Source organism: Syngnathus leptorhynchus, chromosome 16 (genome assembly GCF_054491065.1).
Source record: "Syngnathus leptorhynchus isolate UIUO chromosome 16, UIUO_Slep, whole genome shotgun sequence".
NCBI classification, from domain to species: domain Eukaryota; kingdom Metazoa; phylum Chordata; class Actinopteri; order Syngnathiformes; family Syngnathidae; genus Syngnathus; species Syngnathus leptorhynchus.
Window position 1 is genome coordinate 855,261 of NC_141210.1, and position 12,219 is coordinate 867,479.

Sequence of the window (12,219 nt, forward strand, 5' to 3'; positions counted from 1 at the left end):
GCGCGTTTTCCTCAGCTTAACCGGCAGAGAGAAATGTACTGTGCAAGAATGCTTCTGCCAGTATCACCTTTGTGAAATTCTCTTTAAAATGAGGATGGAAAAATGAAGACGTATCATAATTACCAAAGGTAAAAAAAGTGACACTGTTGGAAAAGTAAACAATGCCTGGATGTTACAATACAAGTGCAACAGAAGACTAATTCAGAAAAGCTCCAAATATTTGTCAGGATTTATTTTATGATAATGCATTCATCGGGTTCCTGTTTCCCTTTGAAGCTGAAATCTAAAAAAAATCTAAATCTACACTGATATATAGCTGGATGACTGCCAAACATGGCTGAACTGCTGCACGGTCTTTGGGGTTCTGCAAATATTTACCCTGAGTTGCATCATTGGCGAATAGTTAGCTTGTCTATCAAAAATGTCAAAAAGTATTCTCTGTATAGTATATAGTGGTTTTTTTTTCCACAGTAATACTTAACTATATCTTTAACTTTGTATGCGCATTTGGCTAAAAAGCTAAGCGTGGAGAGTCTCCGTTGTAACGATACACAACAAAAAGCGTGATTGGGATCATCAGCATTTTTCCAACTATTTGTATTATTCAAATTTAGCTACAGAAACCAACGCAATCTGCGTCTTCCTGGAACCTAAAAAAAATAAATAATCCATTGCTGTTATTGCGGGGCATCAAAACAACAGGGGTGACACTTTTTCCCTTGCAGTGCATCAGTGGGGGGAGCGCAGAGCAGCAGACTAATTGATTCCTGATTGTTGACTTTATTCGCATGCGGTGAGCCCAAAAGGAAATAAATAGTTCACTTGTGGCGTGTATTCCCGCATTATACGGATCTGTTTACTATGGGGAAATCACAAAGTTGAACTGGAAGCAGCAGTCAAGCACACCGGCAAACATCACCCTGAGGTGCACGCATCGTCAAATCATCCAAATCATATCTGCGGCGGGCGTGCGTGATGCAAATTCATGCACTTTGCATGGCTCGCAGCGGATTCCCGTCTGCTCGTGTATTTATTTCAAGTGTTGTGAGACGCCGGAACGTTGGAGTGGAAGATTTGAGTTTTCGCCTGATTGTCGCGGTAAGTGCCGTCAATCGTCTGATGAAAAAGAATCCTTTGATTTCAAAGCCGGCGTCTGCGCTTGTCACTAGAATGTAGCAGGGCGTTCTAGGATCAGGAGTCTGCCGGGTTATTTTATTTTATTTTGTAGACCTCGATTTTGATTGCGACGTCGGTCCGACGCAGATTGATGCGGCCCCCGCCGCAAATGGACCTTTTCAAGTAGAGCCTAACCAACAAGCGCCCGGGGGAAGATCTTTGTCGCAGGTGTGTGTCCGTGTCGCACCGATTCGATATATAAGTTGTGTATAAATATTAAAATGTGATCGCCGCCGTGAGTCGAAACCAGATGTGGAGTTTATCCTATTACCTTTGACACGAGTGACAGTGAGTCACTAATAGGATTAGCCCGACAACCGCGACTACAAGTGCTAGCGGATGCCTCGACGCAGACATAACGTGAAGTTATCCAAAACAGCACCGAGCGGCCTTCTATTATCTCCGATTGCCCAACGTTTGCACTCGGACCTCCGAGGGCGTAACCCGGGGTGACGATCGGCGGGCCTTGGCTTCAGACGATGAATCCGAGCGTAAAGATAATTTGAAGAAGTCAAACGATGACAGCGGCAGGATGAGTGCGCTGAGGTGCCCTTTCCCTTTCTGAACATTTTGTGGGTCGTATGCGCTGGATGCAGAAGCCAGGCACCCTCGGGCGCTGTTGTGAATCAGGTTTTCTGTCGCAACGCATTCGTTACGACACAGACGTGCTCCGGGGAGTCTATGGCGGAACCTCTGAGCCCACTCTGTGTGTGCGTTGGGGGTGTGTGTGTTTGGTCGGCTGGGTGAGTCTATAAATGCCTTACAACAAGAATCGAATAAAAAATATGCTTTTTAATCATGTCAGGGAACTAGGTGATCATCCGTCACAATATTAGCTGACCTTTCGACCTCTCATCCCATTTCCATCTGTAACTTGTCCATCACAATTTCAGGTCATTTGTAAATTCATACGAACCTTAATGAATCCCAAACTACGCCTAGTTATGCTTTCTCGTCCTATTTTACCCGAGCAAAGGCCTGAAATTGTCCCTTCACGCTCGCCGTGCTCTTGTTGTGACCCGCTCATGCGCTAAATTGCCTTTCAAGAAATGTTAAAGATGCGGTGAATGATGCAGAAAGAGATTTGGCAAGAGGAGTTAATATTCCAGCCGAGCCACCGTGTTCAATCTGTGTCTCCTTCCTTCCATCGCACGACCCGTCAAAGCACCTTATTGATCCCAGCGAGCAGAGTGAGAGGATGGAAAAGTGCTCAAGCCCCCTTCAATCGTTCCCTCATCTATTCATTCTTTTATGCGCTCATTCATCACCATTCCTCGCATGACTGACATTCATCCTTTCATTTGGCACTGGCTATTAAAAAGAAAATCTTCAGTGTTAATATTTGTCTAACACAAAAAAAAAAGATCCGGTTTAAGACTAGAAAGAGGACATTGCATCCACTATGATACAATGACTATAATGATCTTTTTCCTGCACCAACAGACTTTTTTCTTTGACTTCCTTCTTGACTCAATTCTGCCCAATTGGTGTTTTGAAGTTAATCACAGATTGCACTTTTGCACAAAGACTGGAGCATTACAAATTGATAGAGGTACTAGGAAAGGTTAGGCCTTCCTGAATTTTTCATGTTCTGTATCTTTACTGCTTCACCCTATGGACATGCAGCCAATACGGTCTAGCAGAGCTGGGTGAAAGATTCACTCATTATGAGATGTACATACAAATACATACAGTAGCGCACCGGTGTCCAACTCAAGGCCCGGGGGCCAGATACGGCCCACTATATCACCGATTGTGCGACATAACGACAATTGCAAATTGTCTTCACGTTAAAGAAAATCATCACTTTCAAATAGTCCGATTTGAAAACGAGTTGTCATTTATTTGGGTTGAAAATCATCACGGCCCTCCGAAAGAAACAATTTTGCAGTTGTTTGTCCAACTATCTTCACGCTGCACTAAATAGTCAACAAGGTCGTCGTCTGCGGCGAGCTGTCAGCTGAGCGTGATGAGCTCCAAGTGGAGCACGACAGGCCTAGCGGTGGCCTGACCTCCCGGGGAGGTCATCTCTCCGGCCTCGGGAGAGCGAGGTAAAGGTTAGTCGTGTTGGAACACGCAGCAGATAAAAAAAAAAAAAAAGATTCCAGGTTATGACATTCAAATGTGAAACAAAAGTTGAGATTTGAATCGCTGCTTTGTTTTGGAAAACGAGCGGCATATTCCGACTAAGATGGATCGGAACAGTGAACATTTTTTTTTTGTTTTTTTTTTCTGGCTGCGCGAGGAAGGCGTATTCTACCCTCGTCGCTGTCAAAATCCCGCTGCCGACTTCAGTTGAACAGATCAATCGCTCGGCTGCCCGCCCGCATTCTTTGAACCCATTAGTCCCTGGTGCTGTGCTCCAAATAGCGTCGGTTGCCTTTCCAGTAAGCCAAGCTACGGCGTGAAAGCAAATGAATATGAAAGCCCAGCTTTTCTTGTTAAAAAAAAAAAAAAGGTTACAGTCATCTCCGCGGGCAAATATCCGACTCCCACATCACAATATAATTGCGAGTCATTATTTCAGCTATGGTAGGAGAACTCAATTAGAAGTCATATCAAGCGGAAAATGATTGTTTAGTGGGTTCACATTGAACAAGCAATGGTGACTAACGGATCCGCAAAGTTGATTCAACGAAAAGCAGCAGAATGACAACTGACTTTGCCATTCTTTGCACAAATGTACACAATGCGCAAATATTCCTTCCCCCGTTAGAAGGAAACCTCCAGGGAAAGTACCACACCAATGATTCACACCGGGTGACATTGCGAGGAATCACCCAGAATCATTGACATGTTAAACAAGGAGGGTCTGAAAGTCATCCTGTACATTCGTGTGACTCAATTAATCAAATGATTTCATATGAAAAAAGGCGATCTGGAATGACAATAGTGTTCCTGTTACTGTGGTGACAGAGTTAAGGATTCATTTGCATGTTGCTGACTCAGCACCAGGAGAAACTCGGGGATAGTCATTGGGCTGAGAATCTACTCCGGGCATACACTCACAAAAATAAAATCATTTCTCGGGTCATCTTTTCTCCAAATCATGTGTAAAAATGGAACCGAGAGAGGCATCGAGGGGGAAAAAATGATTTTCTCAATAATATGTTATTGTCGCCATCTCGCTCGGGTAGCGTGACTCAGTCGCAGAGGCGCGAGAGGTGATTGGGATGGTAAGGAAAGCGCACTGCAGGGAAGGAATGCTATAAATTGCAAACTAAAATTATTCATCCGCAGACAAAACAAATATGGTATCAAATAAAATGAAACGTTCAGCAAAACACGGCGCTGCTTTGTATTCCCCCAATGCGGCTCCAAAGCTCAGAGAAGTGAAATCAACAAGCCACAGCCCCATTCTCAATGCTTGTCACACTTGAATTATCAGAGTCCGCTCTGGAGGGAATAGGCTTCCATATTGCCTCATGTACAATCAACTATATTGCACACAGCACACAAACACAATACAGAGCACACAACCACCTTTGCTACTGCGAAGCCCGATCTAGGGAGATTTAAAAAAAAAAAAAAGCATTCCCACAACTATATATGTATAGAAATGTAATTCTATATATAAAATTAATCATCCGATTAATCGGTAATCTGTATCTTTTTCCGATTAATGGTAATCTGTATCAGCACGAGGCCCAAAAAAAACAAAAACAATCTAAAAAAGTGATGTGTTGTGGAGACTATAAAAGGATGACGCCCGTTTGTTTTCATCCGCTCGATGAATGGTGCTATCATCCCGGAGAAAATTGCAGAGGATGCGTGATCATCGTCTTGAAACGTGGTGACAACAATGAAAAATGTACCATTAGCCACGTGAATACATTTCTTCCTCTTTTTGCTGGCGGAGCTGTTTTTGGATTCGGCTTTTTCTTGACGATACCGCCGTTATCTGCTGCTTTACAAAAGTCATATCCCGGTTTTTCTTTTCCGATACAAGTGCCAGGGCTTGCATTTACGTGGTACAATTGTGTCGTTTCCAAGCACAAAGTAACGATGCAATGTCACTTGTTATCAAAATTGGAGCCTTTTATGAACTCAATTTGATGGAAGTGGATCATGTTCAACAAAGTGGAGGAAGCAACAAAAACAAAAATCATTTGGCGGCAACCTATCGTAGCCATTTCGAGGTTTCTCTCACTGATCCACTGGTGGCAAAATGACTAATGATCAGATGATTGCTTCAGTCTCACGCCTGGAATTAGCGGTGATGGCTGTTATGACAGAAGGGTTCCTCGGGGCCTCGTATGGAAATGCACAAATCCCGCACTTGAGGATTGTGCCTCGGCGTGCTCCTTGGTTTATGTGTATTGATCCGCACCTTTATTAGTCTGGAGGATCAATGTTAAGATTCCGGTGCGCTTGAACGCTTTTACTGGTACAATTAAGGCGGCGGTGCGCTGGTGTTGTGACAAGAACAGCCGCTACTGGTTCAACATGCACCAGAGCCGCCAGTAAAGCTCACGGGCATGCTAATGCTCATATCGCAAATGTTTTGGGGAGGGCTTTGACATCATTACGCTCGAGTGAAGCGCCATCTTTTAGAAATGTGTGATTTGCGCCGCGTGTTTCCAGAAGACACTGACTGCATTGGCACTGCCATAAGATCACTGTGAGGATTTCTAGCGGCGCTTTCGGGCTGGCTGCTTGGCTGGCTGGCTGGCTGGCTGGCTGGCTGGCTGGGTAGTGGTGCCAGGAAGGTCACTAATTAGAGGAAGACAATTTTACTGGAAAGATGACGCAATACACACACATAGCAGATACACGTTATGAGCGCACTCAGTCAAGTCTATGGAACAAATGTGTCTAAAAACACATCCAAAATTCATCATCTACCATTCATATTTCAGCACAATGAATAAAACATCTGACAGAATCCTGAATGCTCATTCTACATTAAAAATGAAGATGACGCTTCCAACAGGTTTTAATGAGCCTGAAAGGTTGCAGGGGAAATGTGATTTGGGTCGTGTTTAACATTGGCAACTGGACACAAGTGGAATTGGATTTCAAATATTGGTGAATATTAACAGAGGCAAGAACTTATTAGTGTAAAGACACTCTTTGAAAAGTCCAACAAAGAAAATTGCGAATCAGGATTTTCTGTAATCACTGCGACGACCCTACAAACTGATTCCGGGGTTTCCGTGGCAACAGCAAAGACAAGCCCGTGGATCCTTATAACATCATATTGAAAGTTGACAAGGAGAGGGCTCACACCTGGCAGATAACAATGAAATCATAAACACGGGCTCGCATTTGAACCGGATTAAGAAAGTCCACAATGTGAAAATCTCCACCTTTAACAACCACGCAGCATGAGGGCTCATGCAAGGTGTGATGGACTAACATGAGGATTATGGCGTAAGGAGAGGAGGGGAGGCGAGGGGGGACGCCGCCAAAGGACATTCAAATGACACTTAATGCTTTTTAAGCCGCACCGGTGACACGCTTTTAATGCCAGCGAATATTCAGAGTAATTGCACGTGCTGCCGAAAGCTTTTAAATCCCGTGGCTGCCTTTTCAGTCCATTGTTCTTTTAGCTAGCCAAAAGAAAACAGCAATGCAACTAATGCCACCCCCATTCCACATGTTGCTTAGCGGCTATTCTCGTCATTGGCGGCCAACCAGTTAAATCGTGTAAAAACGTTTGACGTGCAAAGACAGGTCGGCGTGGAAAGGCTCAACGAGATAGCAGTGCGGATTAACGGTTAGTTTAAACCAAGAAAGGCCGGTGAAGGGTTAATCCGCTTCACTAATCCTTTAGCGATAAAGATCTTAACGTGGACGCTGCCCTGTTATGGATATTTAGAAATATGGGTCATGTCGGCAGTGCCTTTTGTCTTATATAACTCTCGAAAGGGACTTTGGAACAATGAAAGATGGTGAGAAGATGAAGGAAAGGAAAAGTGGGAGAAAGCTGATTACAGGTCAAACTTTCCTTTAGAGGCACAGCTCGCTCGCCCTAATTGGACGGTAATGTGGAACCTGCTCTCACGATGATACATTCGTCTTTAATCTCGGTGTCAGGTTGCGAAAGTGGGCCACGCAGACGGCATCATCCTTCCGGCCCTCGCAGGCATTCCTTTGAAAAATGACGAGCAGCTTTGCAAGATGAACGTCTTATTAGCTCGCAAAAAGACATTCCATCCGTCCATCTATCTGTCCGTGATGTCAGCGTCTCACCCGACCTCTTGTTCCGTCAACCTACTCATTAAAACTTGACGGCGAGCAAAGCGTTTACTAGCGTTCAATTTAAACAACTAGCTCTCGAGGTGGACCTGTCGCTTTGATGACTCGTCATATTTCGTTCTTGAATACCCAAACGGGCTGCAGGAATAACGTCGTGAACATGGAAACGTTTTTATAGCCGGCCTGTGTGTGTGTGTGTGTGTGTGTTGGGGAGTCAAATCCAGCAATCTGTCACTTTACAAGTAGTTGAAACCCTTGGAGCATGAATAATTGAATTGCATAGCATCAGGAAGCCTGCACTCACAAGAATTTAGTCGGATTTTGCTGGAAAGAGACTTTTTTTTTTTTTTTTTTTCCACGAATCTCTCAGCATGCCACAAGCCTGCACTCTTGCAATTTAAATAAGAGCATCAAATCTCAACACATCAAGTCACTCAAAACAATTCAAACTCTTTCACTCTGTTCCGAGGGCAAAGTCATAAATAAACAAAAGCTGGAAGTGTATAAATAACCGAGGCAATGAAACATTTTGACATTGTCATAAAAGTGAACAGTAAGTTAAACACCAAACAATAAATTGTGAACTTACCTTACGGGGGGTAGAGAAGACAAGTGCGGGAGAGAACGGCTGAAGGCCAGTCGTCATGCATCATAACTGCCACATTAAAAAAACAACAAAAAAAACAAGCAAGTTAAGCACCATATGGATAATATTCAACAATAAATACTCACCCACAACATGGCACCCGATGTCAAGCGGCTCATATCATCTCGCAATTACAAAGCGTATTAATTAATAATCGGAAAACTCCAAACATCGATTTTAATTACAAATTTATTGCAAATATAGAAATAGATCTTTTGTACAGAAATTGCAAAGGGAACATGTCAATACCAGCAACGAATAATACGCCAAAGCAAAAATCACATTTTATTTTCCAAATACCACCATTTAAACATTTTTGAAACACATTTTTAACAAAATGTAATGAAATGACGCGTTGACAGCCCCCAATAACTTCATAAATTTAGAAAAGATTAACAAAAGAGGCTTTTGCAAAATCTGTCAGGGCCACTTGATGGCTCACACACCCCAAAATTCCATAGTTTGATTTCCTTTACCAGTGGAGAATTGTTTTTCAATTTATATTCTATGTAGGATTGTGAGTTTGGGATCATCCCCGGCAATCTGGGATCATAAAAAAGCAGAATTAATCCCAATAGTTGCTTACTGTCATCTGCTCTCAGTCCAGCGGGGACCTTTTAATAAGTTGCACTACTCTGGAGGTTAAAGAAATGTCATTTCTGACTTGCAGAATGGGGCCCGGAGCACTAATAAACGTCTGGCTTATGTGATTACGCTGCAATCCCATCCAATTAAAACACGACTCCAGAAATTGGATGCCAGATGCTAAATGGCCACATTGACAAGTGGAGTAGCCGTGCGTGGCGTGGCGTGGCCGATCCACATCTCAAACAAGGGGAGGGAGGGAGGAAAGGCCAATTGTATTGCATCAAACTAGCAATGGCATTTTTTTCAATCAGCCACCGATTCAATAACGAATACATCAAGGCGATGGAATTTGTCATAAAATGTTAAGTGATTAATGTTGAGGCAGATTGTTGCCGTTGTTTCGTTGATATATTGCGCATCAATAAATATTCATTTTATAGTTTGCAACAAAAATGATTGTTGTATTGTGCAAAGGCGAGATCGTGGACAGAAAAGCAATGGCGTACTAATGAGACCACATTGGTTCAGTCAGCTTTTAATCCAATTTGTCTTGTATCTCACACTGTCGTCTCACTTATTTACATTTTTGTATAACATATTGGAGGTTTTTTTTCCCTTGACATCATTATGATCACGTGACTTCCCTTTTTCCTCTATGCTTGTATTGTGTCTGACCTTGGGGATTTGGGAAAAAAAAAAAAAAGTCATAAATTATACCATTTTTTTCTCTCTAGAGCAATATTTTCTCCCCCTTTTTGTCTGTTTTTGCCTAGCAGGCACCACATAGCCCCACATGTGTAGCCTGTGGGCGTATTCTAAAAATAGCACCAGTGAGAATGTCTATTTTTGTATGCTGCTGTTCTCAAGAAAATAAGTTGGGGGGGGGGGGGGGGGGCACATACCAGTGAGCAGCATCTACAGCAGATGATAATAATGATAATAATAATAATATTTTTAATATTATGGGTGATTTCCATCAAGTGGCCATATTCGGGAGCTTCAAAACAATCAGTGTTTGTTACAGAAATTTTCTTCAATGAGCAAATTAGAACCAGATGACGTATTTATCTGAAAAAAACAAAAACAGGATTTTCGAAGCAATCCATGTTAAACAGTTGGGGCAAATTTCAGGGGTTACAACTTTGCAATGTGAAGGGATAGTTTCTCAACATGTTCAGACGTTTTTGCGCAAAAAGTAGCAATGTAAATATCAAGTTACACAGAATTTTTAAAAAAGCTTAAAAAAAAAAATGCTTATACGTAGAGCCCCTATTATTTTTGTTTCATTGTAAGTCCACTCATTGTACACAACAATATACTTTTTTTTTATCTCCAAAATGACAGAGAATCATGCAAATATACAACTTTCTTTTACGTAGCATACTATTAGAATCTTCCTCTGCTTTTAATCTGTTATAACGTATATCACCGTATGTAATAAAGTCTCAGCACCCTCACACAAGATAAAAAGAAATTGCAGATCAGAAATACATTTAAAAAAAACAATAATAAAAAAAATAAACACACAGACAGCGTATCAAGAGCTCAGGCTGAGTATAAAACATCCATAGAAGCAATTTTACATAGATTTTTTTTTTTTTTATGTGTGTACAAAATAAGATAATTCACAGATTCTTGAAGTCGTTTTGTTCTTTGGAAACCAAAGCCAAAATACAAATACTGTACATGGATGTTTTCACCAAATAGAATCTATTTATGACAAACATTTGGCGTGGGCATTCCTGTAAAGATTTGGAAAGTCAATTTGATATTTTGGTGCACTTCAGAAGAAACACGTTTGAGGCCATGACCATATGGGACATTCTGTAAATTATGGCACATTGTTCAACTCTACCTTTTATTATTATTTTTTATCCAGGATAAAGTGCTTGGCAAATTGAGAGGATGCCTGGGAAGTATTTTCACTGTCAAGCGTGAAGAGTGACCAAGTAATCATGAAAGCCATTTGTCGGGACTTGGAAGTCCAACTTCAGAGCAATTTGACTGAAATGCATTAAACTATCCGGCCCTAATAGATAGTGCCTTAAAAAGTCGACAAAGGGAAAGGAAGATGAAATCATTTGCTGTCAGGCCTAATTAATTTCTGCTTTAAAGTTAAAAGCAAAGTAAAACCTTTTTTAAGGCTTTCCAGATGGGCTGCTTTTTATTTATTTAAAGCGCCCACTCGCTAGCCAGACCAAGCTTACTTGCTTCTTTTCAAAATCTGACGAGGTCAGTTGGGGTAAATGTTGAAATTTGCACATTATTGTATATTCCCCATGTGTGTGCCTTTATTGTGCCTTTCTCATTAGAATTGCCTTCTCTTCATTTCGTGTGACTCGTTCTGACTCACTATTGAGGAGCGAGGATGGCATAGAAAGGCGAAAAAAATCTAATCAAATACAAATAATAAATCAAATAAAAATAATAAAAATAACCAGTTCACCAAAAAACACATCTGTTGTAATCTTGAAATGTTTTTGGTGATTCAATACGATGCAAAATTATTTCATGACTTATATTAGAATTATAATTAAGAAAGCGATTGTGCATGAATGGCTAAGTCATTCCCTTGTCTTCAAATACAACGCATCAAAAACTAATTAGCCAAAGAAACAAATCAATTTGGGTTTTATGATTTATGCCAGGAGTTAGTTCAATCTGGCTGACAGTGTCAGAAGCGCTTACTGGTTGTGACGCATAAGAATGGCAAAATCGTTCCGAATGAAAAGTCAAATCTTTAAATGTGGAATTGATTGACATCAGATGGATTAAAACAGAAAAGTCCTTCATGTAAATGCAAAGCATTGACTTTGAATCACAGTAACTTGGCAACTTTTTCACATTGTAGAAGATCCCAAAGTGAACAACTTCCATCATGTGCAAAAAGAAGGGGTGGCTAATTCAGCAACAGATGCAAAAAAAAAAAAGCATGTTGTCAAGAGAATTTTGGAGACTTTTGATAGAATATTAGGACCCGGCAAAAGAGTTCAATTCCGCTCAAAAACTTTCAGAAAGAGATTCTAATGTATCTGATTGATTTTTGTTTTGTTTTACCAAAGAAAGCACATTAGGCAAATGTCCATCCCTTGTTTCCGCTAACACACAAATTATCATGAGTCCTTCCATACCCTTGATAATCACGACAAAAAAATGGAAGCGATGAAATTGAAAATTCATTCAAAGCAAAATCTGCCAACTGGGAACGACCCTCCTATATCAATACTGCATTGCAAAATCCTACTATTCATTTTGACAACAGAAAATGAGCTCATAACCAAATTGAGATACTGTACACCAAAAAAATAAATTAGCTTTCCACTTATGCTCAGAGTTAAAGCTATCCCAAGCATCGTCCGTCCCTTCCAAGTCCTACATACAATCAACATGCGGTAGCAGGAAATTGATGAGTGGTGCGCCACGAAAATTGTCTAGAAAGACCTGAATTTAGAAATGCCTCTGGAACATATTTGTTTTCAGTATAGCCCTACATACAAACGCGAGGCAAGGATCACTTCAGTTTTCACATTTGAGGGGAGGAAAAAAAAAACAAAAAAAGGATGTTTCACAGCGGTTTAGGTAGGCAGATTGGCGATCCCAATCAGATT